Raw genomic sequence first — 27342 nt, 5'->3', positions numbered from 1 at the left:
AGATCCCCTGCACCCTGCCGGTCCGATGTGCCCTGGGACACGGGACACATCTCCACACAGCAGTTACAGGCCAATCCTAAATGACTTGTAGATGAAAAATTAAATAAAACAAATAATAATAATAATTGCAGTTTTCTGTTAGGAAATGTGACCCTGGTGCCATTTCATCATCTACAAGTTCAGAAAATGATCTAACAACTTAGTGATTGGGCACACAGGACCTCATTGAGTAAGGATTGCAAAATTTGCAAATCGCAATCTGGCCGATTATCGAACAACTGCGCATGAGCAGCATTCACATTGCACACGCGCCAGCAAAGATAGTGGCAGAAAATGCGTACATACTGTGATCACAATGCAGCCGCTGTTTGACTGACAGGAAGCCAGCGTTTCTGGGTAGAAACCCGACATTAGCTGCCGAACGTGATAAACCTAAAAGATTAGTAGTTTCTACTAAAATCACTCCCCAATTATAAAGGAGTGACTGCCTCCAACCAGTGAAAGGTAATGGTGAGTCACAGGTGAATTGAATAGTGAAAAGTGAAGGAAGAGGAGAGGCTAATAGTGTATATAAGTGATAAATGAATACAAAATAGTTGATTATATGACATTTGTATCACGAGTCGGTTTTATAGGGAAACCAATGCTGGGTTTACTAAACAGTGTGTTTTGACAGAGAACCCGCCGTCAACCACAGTAGGTTCCATCCGTTTCTACACTGCTTCAAACCAGCCTCTTAAATTTAGCCCGAAATGCATGTAAATATAGCACTTACCCTGCAACACTATATTTCCTACAAATATATGTATGCACTGATGTTACATTGTTTTGTTTCCTTGATGTAATAGGTGTCAGCAGACAAATTATTTATGTTACAGTGGTGATTGCTGCCATTCATCCCTCACGCTGATCCAGCTGGCATGTGTCATTGGTAGTTGCTGCATTCTTCTGTCTGTGTTACTGGGATGCTTACCGGTCCTGATCCGGAGAATGGATATTAATGCAGTTTCAAAATCCGTGAGAACCAGGTCAGTAGAGCTGTACTGTGGCAAGATTCCCATAGTGTACATGCGTATTTCCAGCCACTCAATGTGAACACCAAGTAGCCAGTTGCCCACACAAATATGTGCTCAGGCAGAATGGCTCTATTGACATTCAATATATTTGGAAGTTATTTTGGGCCCATACATGCAGGAACCTGTGGAGAAGTCTAGAATAACCTAATTGCTATCTGACTAGCAGTGTTTATGGATTTATTTAGAGTGATTATTTATTTGCGCCCATGGTTTGGTCTGAGTTGTGTTCCATGCTGCGTGAATCGAGCAAATCTGAAACTTGAAACAGGATTCTGTGAACGTCCCTGTGCATAACTCCCAGTTGTCCTGATTTAGATGTGACACTCCTGGTTTGGGGCTATGCTCTATCCCTCCGTTTCCGATCAGAAAGTTTGGTACCGATTAGGACAGAAGTTCAAATATTTTTATTTATAAACAGATTTTATACTTTTCCAGCAAGTGGACTTGAATGCCCTTGTCCAGGCTACAGGGGCAACTTCTGCAGAGGGATTCAAACTGGCAATTGCTTTAAAGGCAAACCCCAAAGTGCTGGGTCAGGAAAGCTGCTTTTTCCTGCTTTTCAAGACTATATACCTATATTTGCTTAGTATCACCTGTTTTTATAACCCACCTGTACGGATTAGCCTCAAGATAGTGTCAGGAACAGGGACGTATTGGGATGTTTCACCAAAAATGAGCCTCCGACGCCATGAGTATCATCATCCATGCAACAATTATAGACCAATGTATATAAATGTAAATAAAAACTGATGAAAAAAAATATACAGTAAATTAGAAAATAAGGGCAGCTCTAATGTCCCTACTAAAGATGAATAAACTAAAACATAACTGGGGCTAAAACAAGCAGAATTATTAAGGGGGTGTTCCAAATAGTACTGTTAATAGTAATAACGATAGTAGTCAACACATTGAGTAGCCATTTTTTTTTTTTATTATTTTTGCTGATAGCCATTGACCAGTGTTGATCTGTGTGTAGACATTGGTTGGCTGTATTAATGAGCTGCGAAAGTACAGTACATTTTTATTTATAACAAAATATTATGTTCATGTACCATTGGATATTGGATGCTTGGTGTTAGAATGTTCCACTTCCCAGCAGACTGTGGATTTCCAATCTGATGGCAGATTTTGTCGAATCCTCTTCTTCTCACTCCATTGAATCAGACATCACCATATCCTCAGACTATGAGAGTCCGCCAGACCTGTCTACGTTTCACTGCACAAAGGAGGTGAGAGAAGTGGCAGTACCAGGTAAACTCTGAGGCATTAACCACAAAGGCAAACTGCTCATCCTACTCACAGGGGGGGAAAAAAAACACGCTGAATTTGGTATAATAAAGCAAATAAACAGAATGCTATACATATATGCAGTGCCATAACTAGACATTTTAGCGCTGTGTGCAAGAAACAGCATGCCCCCCCCCTCCCCTTACATATGAAATATATATAGGGGCGTGGCTTCATGTGAAAGGGGTGTGGCCACAGAGCTCCCTTTGACACATTACGGCAGGCAGAGCCCCCTTTTACACATAACAACAGGTAGAGTCACCTTTTACACATTACGGCAGCAGAGTCCTACTTTTTACACATTACAGCAGTCAGAGTCCCGTTTTTACACATAACAGCAGGCAGAGTCCCATTTTATTTTATTTTTTTACACATTCGGCAGGCAGTCCCCCTTTTTTACACATTATAGAAGCAGAGTCCCCCTTTTCACACATTAGGCAGGCAGATTGCCCCTTTTTACACATTTGGCAGGATTAGAGCAGGTGAGAGGAACGTGGGGGAAGAGTAAGGGTTAGAGCAGGTGAGAGGAATGTGGGACGAGGGCTAGGGAGAGAGCAGGTGAGAGGAACGCTGGGGGAGGTTTAGGGAGAGAGTGAGATAGAGGAACGTGGGGGGAGGATTAGGGAGAGAGCGAGTGAGAGGAACGCGGGGGAGGATTAGGGAGAGAGCGAGTGAAAGGAACGCGGGGGGAAGATTAGGGAGAGAGTGAGAGAGAGGAATGTGGGGGGAGGATTAGGGAGAGAGCGAGTGAGAGGAACGCGGGGGAGGATTAGGGAGAGAGAGAGTGAAAGGAAAGCGGGGGAGGATTAGGGAGAGAGTGAGCGAGAGGAACGCGGGGGGAGGATTAGGGAGACAGCAGGTGAGAGGAATGCGGGGGGAGGATTAGGGAGAGAGCAGGTGAGAGGAACACGGGGGGAGGATTAGGGAGAGAGTGAGCGAGAGGAACGCGGGGGGAGGGCTAGGGTGAGAGCAGGTGAGAGGAACGCGGGGGAGGATTAGGGAGAGAGTAAGTGAGGAACGCGGGGGGAGGGCTAGGGAGAGAGCAAGTGAGAGGAACACGGGGGGATGATTAGGGAGATAGCAGGTGAGAGGAACACGGGGGGAGGATTAGGGAGAGAGCAAGTGAGAGGAACGCGGGGGGAGGATTAGGTAGAGAGTGAGTGAGAGGAACGCGAGGGGAGGATTAGGGAGAGAGTGAGTGAGAGGAACACGAGGGGAGGATTAGGGAGAGAGTGAGTGAGAGGAACGCGGGGGGAGGATTAGGGAGAGAGCGAGTGAGAGGAATGCGGGGGGAGGAATAGGGAGAGAGCGAGAGGAACGTGGGGGGAGGAATAGGGAGAGAGCGAGTGAGAGGAACGTGGGGGGAGGAATAGGGAGAGAGCAAGTGAGAGGAACGCGGGGGGAGGATCTAAATTGCAGTGTAGAAATTAAGTAGCCAGTATTTACCATGCACAGAAACAATATAACACACCCAAATCTAAATTTCTCTGCACATGTTTATATCTGCCCACCTGCACTGCAGCATGGTTTTGATCAATTGCTTACCTTTTTGGTTTGCTAACAAACTTGAAAAAAAACCTTCATCTGGGATATGTGTGAATTACACTGGCGCGGTGGCTGCCTAAATTCAAGCTTGCATTTCAACTGGTTTTAATCAGAACCTGTGTAAATCATACATGTCTCGGATTAAAGAGATATTATGGCAACCTTTGCATACCTCCCAACATGAACCAATCCAGGAGGGACAGAATGCTCTGCTCCTGGACTTCCCTCTTAATTTAGGATTGCCATCACCTGTGGTGAAACACCTTTCTTATCCATTAACCTGTTCAAAACAGATGCCGGCAATCATAAATTAAAAGTCCTGAAGCAGAGCATTCTGACCCTCCTGGACAGGGTAATGATGACCTTTGTACATGATTATATAAATCCGACAACTAAAATGATTATTGCTAGAGTGCAATAACCAGCTAGAGTTTGGTTTGCAATATGCTATATTACTATTTGCTATTTTGATGCATTTATATTTTGCTATAAATCTTTAACTAACAGATTATATAAATGTTTTTATGTTAACTTTAGATATTTACTCCATAAAACAACCAGACATGTCAACCGAGCTTGGTGTATTTGCATTTTCTAGCACAGCCACAAGGGGTCAGGATGAGGCCACATTCATTAGAACGGTGTCTTGCTTATTTTAGTCATGTCATGTGTAAGAAAGATGGACCCGGAGACAGAATTACTTTAATAGATACATTGCAGATGTCCAAAATGTAGGCAGGCAAAAGTCATTTTCCAGACAATTCTGTGTTCATATTTCTATGATGCCATAAAGAGATTATGGGCGGTATTCAAATGATATATCACGCCCAATCTCCTTTCTAAAGTGATCCCCGTTATTGCGCATATCGCGCCCATAGTAATCAGGTTTAGCGACGTAAAGGACTGGGCGCCCTCGTTACCCTGGGAGTAGTAAGCGGAAATGATTATACCAAGCCCGTCAGCAGAAACAGAACGGGTGCGGAAGTGGGTGAAAAGAATTGAATACCGCCCATAATGTATATTATATAATGTATATTTCCTGAATAATGCGTGTATAGGTCAGTACAATAGAAAACAATATGAATTTGTCTATAATTGCAGGTGACACGTGACTCCGACCTGTGGAAGTCTGAGAGCACTCGGCTATGAGACACTCACAATCTGGGAATAGTTATTAGTGTCATATGAATACTGTGAGACTGTGCACCGACAAGGCTGGAAGTGTAAATGCCTTTTCTCTATATAGTATAATAGATGCTTATACCCATATAATTAACATTAGCAAATATTTGTATAGCCATAATAGAATAAGAAATGTAACTGCTGAGTCTGCTTTCTGTGACAAATGCTACGATTGCCACCAATTTTTTAAGGTCTAAAACTGATGCCTTTGGGTTTGATTCTAATGGGCCCTACACATATGGCGATGTGCCGCCGAGGTGCCCGACGGCCGATACGGCCGACGGGCGACCCGGCGGCGGGGGGGCAGTGACGGGGGGAGTGAAGTTTCTTCACTCCCCCCGTCACCCGGCTCCATAGAAGTGCAGGCAAATATGGACGAGATCGTCCATATTGGCCTGCATGCACAGCCGACAGGGGACCAGCGATGAACGAGCGCGGGGCCGCGCATCGTTCATCGCTGGAGCCTCCACACTGAAAGATATGAACGAGTTCTCGTTCATTTATGAACGAGATCGTTCATATCTTTCAAAAAATCGGCATGTGTGTAGGGCCTATAAATGTGGCACACACTGCCAGGTGTTGGATGCAGTGGAGCCATTTTTTTCTTCTGCGTATGTTTCTATGCTGCACTGCACATGTGTACAGATAGCATGTGCGATTGAGGCACACGGAAGACGCACGTCTCAGAAATTAGTTATAAATGTAGTGGGCGGTGACAGGCAGTGGTGAATTTCCCACTAAGCATGTGAGGAACGTGCCTAGGGAAGGCAAGCTGATGAGGCCAAGTGATTTTCTTTTTTAGTTATTACAACTTATTTTTTATTCTTTTATTTTACAACTGATGGGTGTGGGACAATTTGTGCTGCGGGAGGTGATGGTGGGGTGAGGTTGGGGCTGTTTGGTGGTCTGAAGGCAACAGGACTGGCCTTGACATGATGGGATGACCAATAATAAATCCGCTCCGAGTGCATGTACAGAGATGGGTGTGTTATGTAGTGTTTTAGGCGTGTCATTGGAAGTTATTGTGTACATATGGGCTCATCAGCTCTTATAGAAGGCCATACTCAGACAGAGAACCTGCATCTGCCATAGGACAGGTGCAAGGTTTGATGCTGTGACTGTTGGTGCATCAGCGTCTACCAGTGACATGTGGTGAGGTCAGTAGCTGGGGAGGCACACATGGGGTTGGGTCTGAGGAGTAATAATGAGCATAGTGGGGTAGCAGTGGAGACAGAGGGGTAATAATAATAGTAACATTCTGGCACGTACCTGCAGGATCCAGTGGAAGGTCTGGGAATCCCACTGAGCACTTGGGGATGGGTAGCTTGCAGTTCTTGTCCTGGGTGGCCACCTAACAGAGCAGCCGAGCCATGGACACCAGGCAGGCGGGAGTGGCCAGGGCAGAGATCAGGTCAAAGTTGAGGAAAAGCATTTTGTGTCAGAAGGGAGAGAGCCGGTGTTCAGTAGCAGCACCTGGGGAGGGAGAGACCCGGAGCTCAGCACTGACAGCCAGATACAGTCACAGCTCAGTGCTGGATCCACTGGCCAATCACATCTGCCCGTGGCATGCGTTGATGTGGGCTGTACATCAATGAGGCAGATGTACAGCTGCCACTTATCAATTTTTTCAATGGGCTTTTATGGACCACGGATTGGCCCCACCACCTGTGTTTTCATGGCAGAAATTATTAGAATAATACAAATATGATATTTATGACACAAAATCTGTATTATAAATATCTTCTTTGTATTATTTTAGTCATTATGACCCTGATTGCACATCCCCGGCGTCCACAGATGCTCACAGTGGGCCTTGCACATTTGTACACACAGATGTACACCAGGAAAGGACTTTGTAGCGGCAATCACATAAAGTCACAGATAGGTGATTGCTGATAAACGCAGACATGGACGCTACTGGGTCCGACTAACAATCAGCCCCTTTGTCTTGTAGTATCAAAACTCCAAAGTCCACCCAGAATATGTTGTAAACTACAATTATATTGATTTATTATGTGATAAAATACCAGATGTAAAATAGTCTCAGCAGTATTCTCAGTTTACACTTGTGACGTTTGAAAAGTAGAGCATACTGTATGTAGATACTACTTTTGTGATTAGTGGTAGAATTGGCTTTATTTCACTAATAAATAATTGTTGTTTAACCAATGTGGTGTCCTGTGTGCAAATGTTTGTGTGAGCCCCCTCCTCCTGGCAAAATGGCACTAAAGCATGTGTATGAGGAGACCGTTATCTTCTACACACGCTTCATATGCTGGTGCTTATTTTAGAAGTTATCCCCATAAAAATGGAGCCATCCACAGCCCAATCATACTTTGTTCTGGGTTGCAAGCTTTGCAGCATTGGCCTCCCTTGACCTAGGGGTCAGTGTTCACAGACGAACATCCTGCACCCATTAGAGATATTTCCTTATAATTTAAAGCAACCAGGCTGTACACTTAATAAGCATTGGGTTTGCAAAGTTAGCGGTATTTAAAACGGCAATAATATTAAATTCCAAAATGTTTTTTTGCCGTTTTAAATCCTGCTTTCAAACCTCAACTGGGGTTTTTGGAAACCTGATGCTTAGTAAATATACTCTTAGATATACATTTAAGACAAAGAAGACCTTAAAAAGAAAATGTAATGCAATAAAGTAATTCAAAGACCATGGAGCATGTCATTTCATGAGCAACTCTGTTGATTCCTAGGCCATAGCCAGCATCTACCTTAGTACTTCTACTGATTTTACTCGATAATGTTTCCACAGAATATATTTATATTATATATATTAATATGCTTTAATGTTTTTTGGTAAAATAAATATTTTAATGTTGAGTATTTAATCACCCATTTCTTCTTGTTTTATGTAACTAACTATTTTTGTTACACAGTATACTGAATCTTTTTCTGAAGTTAGTTGACTAACACGTATTTAACAGCAGCAAGATTGTACATTTTTGAGTGTTATTAGTAGAGATATGCGGTTCAGTACTCCAGAAATCCAAATCCATCCGAATTTGTATGGATCCCAACCAAACCAAAATCCGGTCCGGATCTCCAGAGGAGTCCAGGTTCAGCTCTTCACGCAGTTCAGAATTTGGATTTTAAATCTAAATTTCTGGTTTTGGATTGCAAAAATTACATGATTTTAGCTGTTTTTATCAATTTTTATTATTATCGTTTATTTATATGGCGCCACTAGGGCTTTGCAACGCCTAAAAAAGTACATTTACAAAATGACCAAAACAAGAAAACAATGACTTACAGTACAAGACAGACAATACAGACAATGTAGGACAAATATATGGTATATTAACATTGCTGTATCAGGGGACAGGACACTTAAATAATCATAAGGGTGGCAGAACACGAGGGTTAGGTGCCGTTGTAGGGAGTATGGAGTAGAAAATAGTCTAAGAGAGGGGACACTTACTGTTAGTGTAAGTGCAGGAGAGGTGAAGTCATGAGAGAAGACAGAGAAGGAGCAGCAGAAAGGTAGGACAGCCAGGAACGGGCAGCATCATGCAGACTATTGGAGTGAATGAATTGCAGGAAGAGAGGGTGGTCCAGGTTGTCAAAAGCATCAGAGTTGTCAAGAAGAATAAGAAGAGAGTAGTGACCCTGGATTTGGCAACAAGGAGGTCATTACAGAATTTTGTGAGGGCAGTTTCAGTGGAGTGAAGATGATGGAAGCCAGACTGAAATGGGTCAAGCAGACAGTAAGGCGGTTAAAGACAATATGCTCAAGGAGTTAGGAGGCAAAAGGGAGGAGAGTGATGGGTCAGTAGTTGGAGAGAGTGTTAGGATCAAGGGTAGATTTTTTTTTAAGAATAGAGGAGACAAAGGCATCCTTGAAGGCAGAGGAAACAGTGCCTGATGAGAAGGAAAGAGATTGAAGAGGTGGGCAAAATGGGAACAGGCAGAAGGAGATGAGAGGGGATAGGGCCAAGTGGTTAAGTGGTTGGAGGGGTACGATCAGATGAAGGCCATTACTTCACCTCCAGTTACATAGGGGAATAAAAGTTGGTGAGCTTGATATAGAGAGATGGTCAGGGAAAGGAGGAGGCAGGTTGTTGAAGGTCTGTTGGGATGTGATGTGCTGACGTATGGAGTCAATTTTGGATGTGAAGTAGGTGGCAGAGAGTGAGAGTGGCAAAGAGATAATGGGGGTTCAAAGATTGGGAGGAGATGAGGTTCTTGAAGTATGACTATTTAGAGACAGAAAGGTCATTACTGTAGGATGAGAACATAAATTTGAAATGTAGTAAGGGCCTGATTCAGACCTGATCGCTGCTGTACGTTTTCGCACAGTGGGCGATAAGCAATTAACTGTGCATGTGTTTGCACTGCAATGGGTATGCGCATCAGCAAACAACAACAGGCATCGCCGGTCAGCGACAGGCTGGTGCGAAAATTCTAATCGCACAGCTATTTGCATGCTGATTAACAAGAGGAAGCAGTTTGTGGGTGGTAACTGACCGTTTTCTGGGAGTTCTGGGAAATTGCATGCATGCCCAAGTGTTTTCAAGGAGGATGTGCTCCGTCAGCTCCGTCCCTGATCAGCCCGTTCTGTTCGCACTTTAGGAGTAAGTGATGGTAGTCTTAGGAGGTAGATATGGAGAAACAGAGCAGGTGATGGTTAGAGAGGGGGGATGGGAAGTTGAAGAAATCAGAAATATCACAATGCGAGAGAAACCAGATCAAGTGAGTTCCCATTCACATGGGAGGGTAAGGAGGTCCACTGGGAGAGACCAAGCGATGATGTGAGGTTAAGGTGCTTAGTGGCAAAGGATTCTGTTGGGATATTGATTGAGATGTTGAAATAACCTAAGATAATGGAGGAAATGTCTGAAGAGAGGAAGTGAGTGAGCCAGGAAGCAAATAGAGCAAGGTAGGAATACCAGGGGGACAGTAAATTACAGCTACTCAAAGGTATAGCATGGACCTCGATTATAGAGAATTTAAGGGAAGGTTCTGGGAGTATGAGTTGGTAAGAGTAAACGGTGGATAGAAGGACCTCAACACCACCAGCACAACGTCAACTCCTGAACCAGGGTGTGTGTATGAATGTGAGTCACCCTGCACAAAGAGCAGCGGTCAAAGTAGTGTCAGAGGGGAAAACCCAGGTTTCAGGAATGGCTAGGAGATTCATGGAGTTGGAGATAAAAATGTCATGGGTGGGGACCAATTTGTTACAGACAGATCTGGCATACCAGAGTACACAGGAGATGGGGGGAGAGTTTGTGGGTGAGAAGGATGGTTAGAAGGTTGGAGGAGATTTTAAACTAGGTGCCTGGGGGGGAGGGATTAGAAAGAATTAGTGGGACAACTAGAGAGTGAAGAATAGTGGGATGGATAAAGTATAATGTGGGTGGAGAGGGGGGAAGGAGAAAAATAGTAAGCAATGGTAATTTAAGCGAAACCCAGGTTCCTAAGGAAATGTTATGTACAACAAAACTTGCGGATCAGGGAATTAATAAACTTAAGTGTATGATTGAAAATGCGAGAAGCCTAACAAGTAAAATGGGGGAATTAGAAGCAATTGCACTTAATGACCATTATGACATAATAGGCATTACTGAGACATGGTGGGACGATTCTCACGACTGGGCGGTAAACATTGAGGGATACACGCTCTCTTCAGGAGAGATAGGACTAATAAAAGGGGAGGGGGTTTGTCTCTATGCTAAACCATTCTTAAAACCATATTTAAAGGAGGTCATTTACGAGGGGACTGGAGATACCGTAGAGTTATTATGGGTTGAGATTTCGAGTGGGGGTAAAGATACAAAAAAAAACTTTTAATAGGGACATGCTATAAACCGCCAGATATTAGTGTGGCTGATGAATTACAACTCTTGCAGCAAATAGAAAAAGCTGCAGGTATGGGGGACATCATTATTGTTGGGGACTTTAATTACCCTGACATAAACTGGAACACAGAAACAGTAAATACAGCTAGGGGAAACAGGTTCTTAAACATGCTAAAAGATCATTGCTTGTCCCAGGTAAGTGAGGAACCAACTAGGCAAGGGGCTATACTGGACCTAGTACTAACTAATAATGAGGAAATAATAACAAATACTAAAGTAGGGGAGACCCTAGGAAATAGCGATCACAATATGATCACATTTGATATCAGCTTTCAAAAACAACAATATAAGGGTTTAACTAAGATTTTTAACTTTAGGAAAGCTAATTTCACATTGCTGAAACAAGCAATGAAGGAGATCAACTGGGAAATTGTATTTCATGGTAAGAATACTGCTGAAATGTGGGACGTTTTTACAACTGCGCTCAATAAGTACACTAATTTATATATTCCCAAAGTCAACAAAAACAGAAGTAGGAAATTCAAACCGATGTAGCTTAATAAGAAGGTCAAGGAACAAATGGATAAAAAGAGGCATGCTTTCAAAGCATTTAAGTCTGAAGGAACGGTTGAAACATTCCAGTTCTACAATGACTGTAACAAAAAATGCAAAAAAGCAATCAGAGCAGCTAAAATAGAAAATGAAAAACAAATCGCAAAGGAGAGTAAAACAAACCCCAAAAAGTTCTTTAAGTATATAAACGGTAAAAGGTTGAAAAGGGAGAATATTGGGCCCTTAAAGGGCAAGTTGGATGTCTTGATTAATGATGATAGGGAAAAAGCGGATTTATTTAATAAATTCATTTCATCAGTATTCACGAAAGAGGACACCACTTCATAAATATAGTCCTAAGTCTATATGCAGACCATCTTCATCAGAATTTGCCCCATCAGGGCAATCCCATAGGCAAATGTAGTGGGTTTCCAGTTGTCTAGCCTACAGCCACTATATACAAAGTAAAGGGCGGAATGAAGTTGCTTATTGTGCCCAGTAACAGCAGATTTTCCAACCAGGGGGCTAAGTCAGACCTGAACTGTGCATGCGCTGGCACCGCAGTGCGCCGGCGCATGCCAGACATCCGACGGCTGTCTTAGCCCTGCGATCGCGTCTGCCTGATTGACAGGCAGAGGCGGTTGCTGGATGGGAGGGGCCGGGCCGGCGGCATTTAGCCGCCGTTAAGGGGGCGTGGTCCGGGCAACGCAGGTGTACCCGAACCATTGGGGGGGCAGGCCGCGGCAGCTGAGTGACGTCACACGCAGCTACTGCGACCCAGGCAGTGACGAGTAGCTGCTGTGCGATGCTTTTGTACTTGTGCGGCGGGGTAGAGCCTGACATGCGGGGCGGACTAGCCCTGTGCTGGGCGTCCCCCCGCATGTCAGGGAAGCTGATCATTGATTTGCTAAATTTAGCACATCTACGATCGGGTGGTCTTCAGTATGCCGACTGTCGGGATCCCGGTGCACAGTATACTGGCGCCGGAATCCCGACAGCCGACATACCGACACTTTTTCTCCCTCGTGGGGGTACACGACCCCTCTGGAGGGAGAATAAAATAGCGTGGCTCATCTGCTCTCACCACGCTGTCGGTATGCCGGCGGTCGCTCTCCCGGCGCCGGTATGCTGGTCGCCGGGAGCCCGGCCGCCGGCATACCATACTACACCCCTACGATTAGGTCTGAATTACCCCCCAAGTCTTCTGTGTTTGTTTGTGCTCAATCATCACACCAGAGAGAGAATCTGGTAATTGGCTTACCATGATCATTGGGTCTGCGTATGTCTGAAGTACTGTATGACATAAATGTCACATTGTTTGGGGCAAGTTATAGCTTGTTACATGCTAATTATGCATCCATCATAGGCTTGCGACAATCGTTCTAAAATCAAAAATTTGGAAAAAACCCTCCAGAAATCCTGCATTTGCCCATGATTATCGCCTTGACTCCCTGAAGAGTCTAGACTATACTTGCTTGTAAAGCACACTCATCCCTATGGATACCATTATTTTCAAGTAAGGTATCTCATGGCCACTTATATGTACACGAGCATGTGTCTTTTCATCAACAAGTAGATCTTACTGACTGTTTTGGGGCTCACTTACATTTTTATAACACGCTTCTCAGATGTAGCCACTGGTGTATCTATAATGGGTGCAGTGTGTGCGGTGCACACGGGCTCCTTAGTCCAGAGGGGCCCCACACCACACACACTGCACCCATGTCTTCTATACTTACCTTTCCGGCGTCCATCGGTGACTGTTTGTGGGCCCCCTCCTCTCCTGCAGCCATCACTGCCGCTGCTAGCGCACTAAGCACTAGAGACTCTGGCACAGTGCCAGAGTCTACAGCGCATGCGCAGGACTCTGGAAAAATGGCGCAGCTGCCATTTTTCGGAGTCCTGTGTATGCTCTGTAGACTCTGGCACTGTGCTAGAGTCTCAGCGCTGACAGCGGCGGCGACGGCTTCAGGAGAGGAGGAAGCCCACATGCGGAGTCTGCACAAGGGTCCCCTCCTCTCTAGAAACACCGCTGGATGTAGCAGTACATGTCTGCGCTGATTGGTGCTAATTTCACAATCTCCCTGAAATGTTTTTTCTTTTTTTTTAACAATAGTGATTATTAAGTTTTTGATAGCTTGTAATCTCTATGTTATATGCTAACATACAATAAAGAGGGGATAATTAAAAGGGGGGGGGGGAGAAAGACAGTAGATAACATGAGAAAAGGGAGGGGGATTGCCAGACCTAGTCCAGTACAATAAGAAAAAAGGCAGGTAAACCCAACTCTTATTCACTTAGTCAGAGAATGCGAAAATGAGTAATCACAAATCTATTCAATAACGTAACCACTATCTCAGGGATCTCAGGGAACCCCAAAATCTATAGGTACACTGTAAATAATGGATTGACCAATGCGCTCTCTGAACTTTTCCCACTTAAACCATAACATATGACAGGAAGAGGCAGAGATTGAATAGGTAGTCTCTGCCGTTTCAAATAAATAGTGTCTGTGGACTTTATCCAAAATAGCAGTGGGTGTAGGGATTAAAGGAGATTTCCACAATTGGGCAATGGAAGCCTTGGTGGCTATTAAAATATGTCCCATAAGGTAGCTGTCTCCTCGGGAAAGTGGTCCCTGATAGAAGTGAAACAAAGCTGTTAAGGGGTCTGCAGGGACATCGGAACCTAATACTTCACTGATCATTTGGAACACTTCTCTCCAAAACGGCTGCACAACAGGGCAAGCCCAGAAAACATGAAAAATATCTCCAATCAAGGCACAATTCCTCCAGCAAAACTGGGAGACTGTAGGCCAGATTTTATGCATCCGCTCCGGAGTGAAATAGGCTCTATGGAGTAGTTTAAAGAACATCTCCGAATGGTGAACACATTTGGAAACAAGTTTGAAAAATGACATCCCAGTCCTCATCGGTTAAAACTTGAGAGAAATCCTTCTCCCATTTGACTAGAGAGGGCATTTTCCCAGAGACCCGTCCGGGCAGCAGAAACTGATATCACCAGGAGATATTACCTCTCTGAGCTGATGACTTAAGATGAGACAGCAATAGGGGAGGGAAAGCCAAGTTGCCCAAGGGGAGTGAAATATAGCTCTGTATCCAGTGCCTCAACTGGAGATACTTGTAAAAATCCCGAGGCAAAATATGAGCCACACTCTGGAGGTGAGAAAAGGGAACCAGACCATCCACTCGAAGCACATCATTCAATGAGGACAATCCCATCCCAACCCACGTATCTAATTGTAAAGAGGGTATTAGGGCAGCTATGGCAGATAAGGCCAATTCTAGAGCAGGAAGAGTAATCTCTGCCTGAGAGGATATAAATCTACGCCATATCTGGAGAGTTGTGGCAACCGCCTTACAGGTGTGGGTCTGGCGGGGATTCACCATATCGGGCAGACATAGGAGATCGGGGAGACTAAAAGGGGACATCACGGAACCCTCAATAATAGCCCACTGTTTAAGGGATCCGGAGTGTAACTAGTCTTTAATTTGGCTCAGTAAACAGGCTGAATGATACGCCTCAGATCTGGAAAGGCAGCACCTTCTCTGAGTTTCGGAAGGGAGATGATATGTCTGGCTATTTTAGGCTTAGAGCCCTTCCAAACATATTTAACTAGAATTTGATTAAACTTATGTAATAATGGTTTTGGAAGAAGCCTTGGAATAGCTCTGTAAAGATACATCAATTTTGGCAGTAGCACCATTTTAGCGCCTGCTATGCGGCCCAACCAGGAAACTTCATGCAACATCCAATCTTTGGTCAAAGTCTCGAAGGCCTGCAATAGCGGTTTATAGTTGCAACCAATCAAATCACGTTCTCTAGCTAGGTTTACACCTAAATACTTGAGAGACTTAGACTGCCAGGCATACTTAAAACTATCTTGTAGTTCCTGTAGTAGGTCTGCGGAAATACGGAGAGGAAGGGCCTCAGTTTTTGAGGTATTTAATTTGTAATATGATACTTTAGAAAATTGTTTCAGAACTAGGTGTAGAGTAGGGAGGGAAAACTCAGGTTTCATTAAACATAAGAGGATATCATCTGCAAAGAGACTTTTTTTGTGAGAGACATCTCCAATAATAGAACCATGGATAACCGCAGTCGATCTAATTTTCTCTGCCAAATATGAGAGGCGACAGCGGGCAGCCCTGTCTCGTACCATTGGTGATATCGAAACTGGTAGAAAGACAACCATTGACATAAACCCTAGCCAATGGGAAAGAATACAAGGCAAGTATAGAGTCAAGTATACCCCCCCCCCCCCCCCCCCCGAATCCAAAACAATGCAATGCGGCCTGTACAAACCCACAGTGAAGCCTGTCAAATGCCTTTTTGGCATCCAAAGAAAGAATTAGAAGAGGGGACCAGTAGAAATCACAATAGTCCATCACGTCTAGAACCCGACGGGTATTGTCCGGAGCCTGCCTGCCCGGAATGAACCCCACCTGATCCGGTTTGATAAGATGAGACAGAAAGGGACACACACAATTAGCGATCATTTTGGCAAGTATCTTGACATCCGCATTCAACATGGCTATGGGTCTGTAATTTTGCACTGAGGAAGGAGGTTTCCCAGGTTTAGGAATAGTCACAATTCGTGCATTGACCATTTCCTTCGGGAAACACTTAGTCGACGTGACTTCGCTAAACACGGATGTCAGAACCGGAGCCAACTCTGCTTTAAAAGTTTTGTAAAAGTTAGCGGGGAATCCGTCTGAGCCAGGGGCTTTATCAGGCGGTAACGAGTCGATGGTTGCAACTATTTCATCCACGGTCCAGGGGGAGCTCAGGGACAGGCAGGCTGCAGAGTCTAAGGAGGGGAGTGATAAGGACTACAAGAAGGGCTCAATACCTACTGGAGAAGGCTGGGGGGTGTTCCAATCATCCCGGAGGTTATAGAGGTGTGAATAATATTCTGCAAACGCGTCAGCAATTTGGTGCGGATCAGATAACTTAGCGCCTCCAGAATTAAAAACATGATGCACACGATCTTTCGCCTTGCGCCCCCTCAATTTACTGGCCAATAGTCTACCAGCCTAATCACCAAAGACATTAAATTTCTGATTAAGTTGCGCTATGTTGCGCTGTACTTCACATAATGAAAAAGAGTTAACCTTTTCCAGAGCCAGAAGAAGTCGCCTATAAAGAGTTTTATCGTCGGATCCACTTTGTGAGTCCTCTCCAAATCAAGAGTCTCTTGTTCAGCTTATTCATAAGTCCGTTTATAGTCCCTCTTCAATTTCGCAGCAATTTGTATAGCTGACTCTCTAACGACAGCCTTAAGAGAACACCAATGATTAAATATCGATGTGTCGTTGGGGTCATTTTCTCTAAGATAATGGGACACAGACTGCTGAATAGCTTGTCGAGCCCCGGATGGGAGAGGGCACCAAATCCCAGCCGCCATGGCCCAGGTGTGACCTTCCTAGTACCTAAATCCCACACCAACAGCAAGGGTCATAGGTAGGATGTCTATTTTGCTGACAGAGGATAGAGTCCATCTGTCGGAGAAAGCTAAATCAATCCGAGAGTATGTTCGATGGACATGGGAGTAGAATGAATAATCTCTCACCGTAGGGTGTTGAGATCTCCAAACGTCGTAAAGGTCCTATTCCGCTATCAGTCGACTAAAACCTTTAGCAAAATCAGGAGGGTTGGGGCTACGCGGTATGGTCTTCCTGGATCTATCCATAAATGTATCGAGAACCATATTGAAGTCCCCCAGCACCAAAAGAGCACCAGTAGCATAAGACTGTAACACTGAAAAAAACTTTCTACAAAAAGATAACTGTCTAGTATTAGGGGTATAGCAGGATGCCAGAGTGAAATCTACATTATTTAATTTCCCTATCAGAATCAGATATCTACCCTCTGGGTCGGGATATTGAGCGAAGACACTGAATGGGCAAAGTTGGGAGATCAAGATAGCGACACCCGCTTTTTTCTCCGGACCATTAGCCGTGTAACAATGAGGGTATTTAGAGTTCCGAAACAGAGGGGGTGCTGCCATCTTAAAGTGGGTCTCCTGGACCGCGACAACATGCGCTTTGATTCTGTGAAAATAGTTCAGAGCAAGCTTCCTCTTCTGGGGAGAGTTCAGGCCCTTAACATTAAGAGAAACTACATTGAGCATTGATAAGGGGAGCAAGGTTGCAATATACTACGAGTATAACAGGTACTGCAAAGTGATACAAGGGCTCACAATAGGGAGACAAAACATATAGAATAAAATACGGACCAACATAGAAGAAAAAAATTAACTGAACTAACCCCACAAGGGTCGCCTGAAGAAAAAACATGGGGGTTAGCGGCCAAACCCCTGCCGCCCTTAAAAGAAAACATAAGGGCATCCGTTGGTGAACCCCCGTGCCGTCCGAAGCAGAGACAAAATCTGTCGTCCACTCTGGAATTCTATTAGTAAACAACTAACTACACAGAACAGTATGGAGGTTCCCCAAATCAGAACACCTAAACAGAGAAAAGAACAGTGATAACATTGCGTAAGGTTGAGAGAATAGAAGGAACATCATACAAAAAGCATACCCTGCTCCTGTCGAAAATGAGCTAGGCAAAACATTAAAGGAACGTTCACAGCAGAGGAGCTAAGAGAGATCACGGTGCATTAATCAGCTCCATCCAGCCGTGGACCAGTCCTGCTGAAGACCTCGAGCTGGGGAGCCACGGTCTGAAGATCCGACTAAGTTCCATCTCTCGAGCATTTTCATGCCATCAGGCACATTAGTAAGAACAATCGTGGAGCTGTCCTTTCAACAATTTAGTGGGGAATCCCCACCAGTAGGGAATATTAGCTCTCCTGAGAGAACTAGTGACAGGCTGAAATGAGCGTCGTTGTAGTAGCGTATCCCTGGAAAAGTCACCAAACAGTTGGAGGAAGCCCAAAACCCCTGCTTTATCCGAGGATGGCTGAGCTGCCTTCAATATCGCCTCCTTCACATGAAAGAAGTGGATCCGCATCAGAACGTCTCGAGGGACATCAGCAGGTGCTGTTCTGGCCTTAGGTAGGCGATGTATACGGTCTATCAGGAGATCACTCGTAGGAGATGACGGGATCAATTTCCAGAATAGAGCGATGGTATAATCATGTATACTGCTATTAGAGACAGTCTCCGGAACACCCCTCAATTTCAAGTTGTTTCTTCTGGATCTATCCTCCAATTCCGTTACCTTACCCCGCAGAAGAGAGACCTCCATTTCCAATTGATCATGGGAGGTAAGAAGAGCATTGTGTGATCCGACTACTTCCTCCATTTTCGTCTCAAGGTGGTCGGTACGGCCACCTAATTTGTCAATAGTTTGTTGGCACATTTGAAGGGAGGCTCGGAACTCCACAGCCACTTCATGCTTAAAGGACGACAGCAGTGCCTTCATAGAGCCGACTGTCAGCGCATCGTTGTCATCCATAGCGCTAGGTTTGATAGGCACTTGAGACGCTACTACCTGAAGCAGGAGAGAGTCCTCTGGAGGAGGAAGTGTTGGCCTCCTGTGGCTTAGAGGGCTTAGGTGACGGTTTAATGAAGGCAACCTGAGATGCAGATTTAGCGACCTTTACTTTTTTAGGAGGCATAATGCAATAAAGGCGTGAAGTACGAGAAGTGTCACTAAGAGAGCAAGTATAAACAAAAGGACAGCTCCACTGGAGGTATAACTGTTATAACATTACACAAAACAAAAGAGCTACATGGGGTTAAAAAAACATCATTTACGCAGGAGAGGGTTTCCAGCAGGGGAGAGCATCCTCATCCCGGGTATGAAGTACCAGGTGGTAAATGGTGGACGGCGGCAGGATTAATGCAACAAATGAGGTCGCCATCAGTGAGTAGCGGCCGCAGTGTCACCCGACAAGGGCCGGCAGAGTACAGAGGTCCGGGAGCAACTGCAACCCACCTCAGGATACGGCTAACCCTTCTGACGGTAATCAGTGCAGTCAGTCTGAGCTCAGGTGCATATATAGCGGGCAGAAAAAGTCCTGAGAGCGCACCTGTAATGTGTGGCTACAGAGTGTCAGTAAGGGCAGATAATCTGGCCACAGCCAGGCTGAAGATTATAGTATTCCCCCAGTGCCTTTGTATAATGCTTTGATGAGAGATGCACTGCCTGGAGGCTGCCAGTGAGTGTACCAGGAAGAAAGATGGCCGCCTCCCACTGGGGCCTGCTCCAGAGGAGAGGGCTGTGTAGTGTAATGTAGGGACCCTTACCCATACTTGCCTACTCTCCCGGAATGGCCGGGAGGCTCCGCGACACACAGGCACCAGGTACAGGGGCACAGGGCACACTGAGGCAGCGTGCAGGGCTGCAGGGGAGACAAGGGAGCCCGTACACAGGGGATTATAAGGACCCGAAATGGAGGAGCTATCCCGGGACACGTCCTCCTCCTAGCACGGCAAGCCACGCCCTCCCTGAAATGCTTTTTCAAAAGTAGACAAGTATGACACACTGTTTGGGGTCCTGAGGATGGAGTTTAAGAACCTATGTTCTAACAACATATGTTTATTTGGTAACATTTTTAAATGCTGGAAACATGAAGATATCAGTGAAATTATTTTAGAAATTGATTTAAAAAAAGCATCCATCCAGAGTGCAGAAACTACTATAAATCTTGTTTCGACTTGTAACCTTTGCCTAGTATCAGCTATTTTATTTTTTTTGGGGTGAGGGGGGAGAGTATCAGCGTCTATTTTCATAGAAAAAAATAAATAAATCTGCGCATATAATTGTCAGCCAGGACAGTGGATATATTATACACTGAACAGGTTAAGTCAGAGTGTATGTGGCTTTTTAACTATAATTCACTTTATTAATTCCGAGCCTTATGGCATTAATATTATTCTATTAATAATTTAAATATGGTAATACTTATATCTTAAAGTTCTCTATATATTTTTATGGTTCCCCTCGCTGTGTTTATCTAAGTATCGTTCTTCCACTATGAGCTAAATAAGCCAGGCTGGGTATCTCATATCAGGAATCCTGCGATCGGCACATTTCCACATTTCTCTGAAGTTTGTCCAAAAGCTAGGGACCAGATGCTCATGTAATGTTGGTAGAACTGTGACAGTTGTATGTGTATGCCTGTGTATGAAATGATGTGTAAGTGGTCAGAGCACTGGGAGTACTTCTGCTCTTATTAACAGACACTGTAATAATGTGATCAGAGGAAATAATGTGCTAACAATGCAGTACATGTATGTATGTATGCAGAGCCGGCCCTAACCAATATGATGCCCTAGGCAAGATTTTGGCTGGTGCCCCCTAGCACCACCGCTAGTTCCGCCTCTGACCCTGCACCCCTTTCCCAGCACCATCCCCCCCCCCCCCCCCACCCATAGCAGTCGGGATTTTTTTCCTACCCCCTGTAATTTAAATAAGAACAGTGTGCACATTCGGCGCACAGACCAAAAAGGTATGTGTTTTTGTTGGCAAGGGGCATGGCCACACAATAGTACCCCCAATTCAACTTATGCCTCACAGTAGTGCAACTTTATTCACAATTTATAATGTGATAGTGTCCCTTATTCACATTACATCACACAGTAGTACCACTTTACCTTATATACATTACTCCTCATAATAGTGCACCTTATTCACATAACATCACACTGAATTGTTCCTTATTCACATTACACCACATCATATTGCTCTTTATTCTCATTACACCACACCATATTGCTCCTTATTCACATTACACCACACCATATTGCTCTTTATTCACATTAGACCACACAGTAGTGCCCTTTCTATAGGTTACGCCACACAGTAGAGCACCTTATACACATAATGCCACACATTGGTAATGCATTTATACACATAATACCACACAGTAATGCCCCTTACACATATGACACACATTATTAATGTCCTTATAAACATAATGCGCCTTACACATAATGCCAACCATTATTAATGCCCTTATACACATAATTTCCCTTACACATATGCTACACATTGTTAATGCCCTTATACACATAATGACACACATAATGTCCCTTACACATATGCCGCACATTATTAGTGCCCTTGTACACATAATGACACGCATAGTGCCCCTTACACATATGTTACACATTATTAATTCCCTTATACACATAATGACACTTATAGTTCCTGGCGTGAGTCATCTGGCAGCTCTGCTAACGTTGGGTGCCTATTTTTTTATGAAATGAATCTAATTTGCAATGCTATGTGGCTAGGATGCACAAGAAGCTTCTGCTGATTAAAATGATATGCTGCACGCCTATATACTGTGTGCGACTGTGACTATATCTGCATACAAAATGCTACACACAGAATATAGGCATGCCACATACCATTTTAATCAGCAGAAGCTGCTTGTGCCCCTAGGCATACCAGATGCCCTAGGCAATTGCCTAGTTTGCCTATGCCTAGGGCCGGCTCTGTATGTATGTATGTATGTATGTATGTAGGACGTGCGGTGAGCTAAATGGCTCTGGAGGCTCTGGCTAGGGGTTCACTACGATATGCCGGCGGTCGGGCTCCCGGCGAACAGTATACCGGCGCCGGGAGCCCGACCGCCGGCTTACCGACAGTGTGGCGAGCGCAAATGAACCCCTTGCGGGGTCGCTGCGCTCGCCACGCTACGGGCACGGTGACGCGCTACGCGCACCACTCTATTTTATTCTCCCTCCAGGGGGGTCGTGGACCCCCACGAGGGAGAATAAGTGTCGGTATGCCGGCTGTCAGGATCCCGGCGCCGGTATACTGTGCGCCGGGATCCCGTCAGTCGGCATACTGAAGACCACCCCTGGCTAGCACCAGAGCCAGATTTACACGCAATATATGAGTCAAAGTGTACATCTGGGCATTATACACAGGTGCAGCAGTATAAACTCCTGGAAATTTGGTGAGTTTTGATCAGAGATGTGTGGAAAAGATAGGCAGGGGAGACGCTGCCTCACCTGCCATAGACTTTTTACTCCAGAATTTTGGCTATAAAAATGATTAGAATAATGCAAAGAAGATATTTCAAACATATTCTTTGTATTTTTCATATACTTTACACTTTTAAAACTCTGGAACAAACGTTAGTATGACAGGAAAGGCTCTGCCTCACCTGCCTCACCCCACCGCACGTTTCTAAATTGTCTATGTATGTATATATGTCTATATATATATGTATGTAGGTAGGTAGGTAGGTGTAATTTTACCATCTCCCTATGGTCTATAAATGGCATATTGCTGAATTGACAGTCCACAGATACATCCGTCTCTATTATATGTTGTACACCAGACACCAAGGGATTACAGCCTTAAGTATAATAAACTAATGGGGCATATACTTGGGTGTTTAACTGGAAATGAGAAGAACTATAACTGTAGACAGGTAACATATTTAAAGGAAAGATTGTTATGCTGGTAATGTGCACAGGAAGAGTGACATTTAACCAAGGTAATGTAGGGGCTTAATAAAAAAAAGAAGAAGTCATCTATAAAAGTTCATTTTGAACTAATATGTACTGTAATGTTGTGTATGGAATGACAGAGCAGTGTGCTCAATTCCTCATGTGGATCACATCATGGAAATCCATGGTATGGGAGAACAGTATACGGCTGCACAACAGAACATACAGGGAAATATATGGCACGAAAAGGCCAAATTCCGGTCACATGCAGCATCGCTTAGTGTAAAAGAAAAAGTAAACAGTGACATAGGACATCATGCTGCAACATATGGTAGAATAGAGCAGCATACGGTGTAATAAAACACATAGGGATTCATCTTCTAGGTTAAGAGTAAATCCATTTAAGGGTGCACAATTTGCACCTAGACAAACCATGTTGTAATGCAAGAGGGTCAAATTAAATACTTCTGTTATGCAGGGAAATACTGCCTCTGCTTATGGCAAACAGATGTAGAGATGTGCCTCTTCCAACTCTGAATCTGCCCTCATATTTTATATTAGCACTACCTGCAACACAGTGGTTTCCCCAAGGTGCAAACTTACACCTTCTAACATGTTTTACTCCTAAATCCAAGGATTATATACTGTAGCTGCACAGGATAACTGCTTGGGAAAATGGACAGTGGGGCAGATGTATTAACCTGGTGAAGGCATAAGGAAGTGATAAACCAGTGATAAGTGTAAGGTGATAAAGGCACCAGCCAATCAGATCCTAACTGTTAATTCACATATTGGAGCTGATTGGCTGGTGTCTTTCACCTTGCACTTATCGCTGGTTCTAATACATCTGCCCCAGTATTAGTAGCTCTGCAGACAATCTACTTGCTAACTCAGACTTTCAAAGTAGTACTCAACCACCACAAATCCTATCAAAGTTGTAGAACAAAAAGGTCAACATTCACAATGTGGACATTCAGAATGTTGACATGTCAACAATGACGTTTTCCACACACTTTTTAACTAACCCTACCCGCAGCCTATCACTTAACCTAAACCTAACACAAAAATCATCTATTTACATTCTGTCTGTCAACATTGTGAATGTTGACTTATAGTCCTTGTCAACAATCTTAATGTCAACATCAGAATGGCAGTGTCTAGCCATTTATAGTTGAATGTCCACTCTGCTCAATTAACTACATTCATAATTCAAAATGAAAACTTTTTTGAATCACGACGCCGTAGAGGATCGGTATTTTTTTCAAGGCACCCGTAGGCCAAAAGTTTCTACTAGAGAAAGTTTGAAAGAAACATTAAGTAAATTGTGTATATGTCATCCTAAGGTTCAATTGTGTGGTGAGGGATAAGATTTGCTTCTGTTTGTCCACATATTTTTATGGTTGGCAGCCACTGGCACTGGTTTTGCCTATTACATAATTTTAATTGGTCCTGGACCACCAATCCAAGGCATCCCTGCAAGTGTCCCGAGGCACCCCAGGGTGCCACGGCACACAGTTTGAGAACCACTGCACTAAAAGGTCCTTATAACAGCAACATATACTTCTGCACATTAATATATCTGCAACAATAATATACATATAACACTTTTTTTTTACAAATGAAATAGGTCAACCTATTTAGCTTACCATAATTTCATTATTTGTAGTATAAACAATACAGTATTCATTTGTAATGAATCAAAATGGCAGACCGTAGTCAGTAGAAACTTCTGCAGTGCTAGCTATTTATTATGGTTTGATATTGGTGACCTCATATACAGTTTTAATGATTGGGACTTAGACCAAAAAATGCGTTGGTAAAATGGTCTCAGTCACTGCTTAAGACCTGTAGTAATAAGTCCAAGGACATGTTTACTAAAAATCTATCCTTATCTCTTAGGCCTATATTAACAAATGCTCCAAGCCTTGGATAATGAACAATCCTCACTGCAGCAGTATACACTAAAAACAAATGTGTAGTCTTCTCCTTTCCCAGCATAGGATGAAGCATACTTTTGTGTAGATCAAGTGTTCAGTGCAGTGTTGGGAGTTGGAAAACACTGTTAAAGCAGTTTTGCTGTTTTTGCATAAACAGGTGTGTTTTATATGTTTACCACAAATCAGAAGCAGTTATCATCATCATCATCATCATCATCATCAGTGTGCAATTTACACCAGGGTTGAAACAGCCACAAGTCAGGCCACTACAGCCTGCTATGTCTGCGACCTTTCGCCAGCCATTTTGTTTGCATCCACTACTACACGCTCACCCCATGCCAGTGCCGTACTTTGGCTGCACCTGCAGACCAACTTGTAGCAACTACACACCCATTACAGCCCACATCCTGGCCCCCAGTAGGACTCAGTCAGAAGTCTTGCATACGCTTAAAAATAGATGCATAGTGTGAAAAGACGTCAATGCCCGCTAAAGAAATGTGCAAGTTCCAGCCATAAAAAGCCACACCTTGCGATTATGTCTGACTTTGAATAAGGCCCTGTGTGTGCAATAGGTAAATCAGGTGCAATTTGAAAAACCTATAGCAAATTGACACATTCAGACTAGTGTCAAATAAATAAGGAGCCAATGAGCGATGCAACTTGCTCTATTCAATACAGCTGTTCAAGAACTAGTAATGATATGCTGCAATTGACAAACTGATACCTACCGTAACCCACATTTACGTAGTCTTTAGGATAAGCCTACTGTACACTTTTCATAGTTATAGCCAGTGCAATTTTGGCAGAGCTATATTTTCCAAGCACCTACCTATTACCCTTTGAAGGGGAAGCATAGATACAGTGTATTGATATGTTTGTTTTGTTTACTCTTCATCTTCATACCAGCAAAAAATAATGGAGGATAGAGGGGCCTATTTATCAATACAATATTTCATAAAATGTTGCAGTACCTTCATACTTGCCGACATTCTGGCAACCCCCTCCGGAAGGGGGCACCAGGACGGCCCAACGGGGGGGGCATGGTACAGCATTGATGGGGTGTGGGGGGTCTGTGATACAGAAAAGGGGAGGAGCAGGGAGTGTGGCACCTTTCCCACCACACAATGCTGACATTACCAGAATTGTGAGGTGGGGTGGGGCCACAATAACGCAATTAAGTGCGCATCTTGTCATCGGACTGCCCAGTTGTGCACCATTGCCGGTGGGGTTATTGGAAGATGCAGTGGTCTGCAGGGTTTGTTTTTTTTGGGGGGGGGGGGAGCGGGGGTAGGGGGGCGTCCGGCTGGGAGACTTGTCTACTCCTCAGGAAGGCTGGGAGCACCACCCAATTTTTGGGAGCCTCCTGGCCATTCCGGGAATGTAGTCAAGTATGAGTAACTTCAGTCTCTCAGATGTCGTAAACTTCCATAGGAGGCATATTTGGAGGACAGGGATCTTACAATCCCTCTTTCATAGCTTCTGGCTGGATCGGGCAGCTGACAGATGAGAAAGACTCCTCCAATGTGCTGGGGTTGTAACTTGCAGGGACATCTGTTATTGCTAAGGCTGTCCCCGTGCGTTAACGTGAGTACGTAGCTGGTATAATCTCATTCCAAATAAAAATATCTATAGCATACCTCCAACATGATCCCCTGGACTATTCTCTCAATTTATGATTGCCGGCACCTGTTTTGAACAGGATAATGGATAAGAAAGGTGTTTCAGCACAGGTGATGGCAATCATACATTAAGAGGGAAGTCCAGGAGCAGAGCATTCTGTCCCTCCTGGAGAGGGTCATGTTGGGAGGTATGCTATGGAGATACTGACTGTTAATAATCACTTAAGTGCCATGATAATTAATATATAGGCCACAAAGCCCTCAATTACTATTTTAAAATAATGTCTAGGGCATCAACAGGTCTAAATATGACAATGTACTTGACATAGAGAACTACAGTACCAAATATTGTCAAGAAACCACATAATTTCCAGTTGAATTAGACTGACTGGTGTTCAGTTAAACACAAGGTCTGTATAGATGCCTATAGGGAAACCAGGCTCGTTATGACTCCATGTGAATATACACAACACAGTTGTACAGGCAGCCCTTCTCATAGCACATACTTACATGTCATATCATTGGCCAAGTAGGGAATTAATGTCCGAAACCTGAGAGAGGCAAGTTTTACCTGAAGAGTTTGTTAGATGCTCAGATTTCAGGCGTGATCATCTGACATCAGCTGCAGCTGTCCTGGTAGCAGTCTCTGGCTGAGACTCTCACACTCGGGAATAGTCTGTGCCACAAAACTTCTCTCCTTGAGGATTTCTCATGTGCATCTGACAAGGTAAATTACACTTTTCTCCATTAATCTATATAGCCAGTGCCCCCTCTCAGCTGGAGGAGAATTTTGTGAAAACTGTTTGGATGGTTTAACCCTCTTAGGCTTCTGTCTTAGATTTATGAATTCTTAGCATACTTCTGCTTTCTGCATATTATGTTCCTTCATTAAGTCACAAATGACTTTACAAACAATTTTCACTCTTTTA

At 44.0% G+C, this 27342-nt stretch overlaps 1 protein-coding gene and 1 long non-coding RNA gene across 2 annotated transcripts in view; one reads left to right on the top strand and one right to left on the bottom strand.

Annotated features, from left to right (window-relative positions):
* Positions 1-1989: 1989 nt before the first annotated feature.
* LOC135055423 (uncharacterized) lies at positions 1990-27127 on the bottom strand. Its single transcript, XR_010243750.1, has 4 exons — positions 26985-27127; positions 6360-6563; positions 3909-4024; positions 1990-2292 (listed from the first exon to the last, which is right to left on the bottom strand). It is a non-coding gene; the product is annotated as an uncharacterized LOC135055423 (long non-coding RNA).
* Positions 27040-27342, top strand: part of SCN4A (sodium voltage-gated channel alpha subunit 4) — a 275899-nt gene continuing 275596 nt past the window's right edge. Inside the window, exon 1 of the mRNA XM_063959465.1 lies at positions 27040-27140. The gene's annotated coding sequence lies outside the window, so the exon portion shown is untranslated. The remainder of the gene's footprint in view (positions 27141-27342) is intronic.

This window comes from Pseudophryne corroboree, chromosome 3, assembly GCF_028390025.1.
Source record: "Pseudophryne corroboree isolate aPseCor3 chromosome 3, aPseCor3.hap2, whole genome shotgun sequence".
Taxonomy (NCBI): Eukaryota; Metazoa; Chordata; class Amphibia; order Anura; family Myobatrachidae; genus Pseudophryne; species Pseudophryne corroboree.
Note: the sequence above shows the minus strand (reverse complement) of the source record. Positions and strands in the feature narration are given on the sequence as shown.